This window comes from Micropterus dolomieu, unplaced genomic scaffold (assembly GCF_021292245.1).
Source record: "Micropterus dolomieu isolate WLL.071019.BEF.003 ecotype Adirondacks unplaced genomic scaffold, ASM2129224v1 contig_3184, whole genome shotgun sequence".
NCBI classification, from domain to species: Eukaryota; Metazoa; Chordata; class Actinopteri; order Centrarchiformes; family Centrarchidae; genus Micropterus; species Micropterus dolomieu.
The window spans coordinates 1-567 of record NW_025732174.1 but is presented as its reverse complement, the minus strand read 5'-3'; the positions used below and the strand labels follow the sequence as shown (position 1 = coordinate 567).

At 54.9% G+C, this 567-nt stretch overlaps 1 pseudogene; it reads right to left on the bottom strand.

Annotated features, from left to right (window-relative positions):
* Positions 1–319: 319 nt before the first annotated feature.
* LOC123964553 lies at positions 320–428 on the bottom strand (annotated as a pseudogene).
* Between the last annotated feature and the right edge of the window lie 139 nt (positions 429–567).

Below are 567 nucleotides of genomic sequence, written 5' to 3'. Positions count from 1 at the left end.
TCAGGAAAAGGATCCAGTCCGCCTGGAAGTCCCTAGCCAGGATCAGACGCTCTCCCGTCCAAGTCCTAAGCAGGCCCTGCCAAGCCTGGCTTCCGAGATCAGGCGAGATCGGGCAGTCCCAGGCCGGAATGGCTGTAAGCTTCCTTTGCACACCCCAGACGGGCCTTCAAAACACGATGTAACATTTACACAGCGCTGTGTACAGGATAGGGAGAAAAAGAAGCAGCAGCAGCGCCCCCTGCTGTTTCCTAAAGAGACGTTCAAAAGATCTCCTTTCGCCGAAGCGCCCTCTGCCGTTTTTCGAAGGCGAAGCGAAAAAGGCTTACAGCACCGGGTATTCCCAGGCGGTCACCCGTCCAAGTACTAACCAAGCCCTGCTCTGCTTAGCTTCCGAGATCGGACGCTCCCAGAGCGGTGTGGCCGTAAGCCACTCAGGTGCCCCCAAACGGCCCTTCAAAAGATGTTCTACGGCTAATTGACAAAAAACGTATTCTGCCCATAATGTCCAAGGTGCTCCAGAGTCACTTGGAATCCACAGGCACTGATTCCTGGGTAAACATCCAGGAA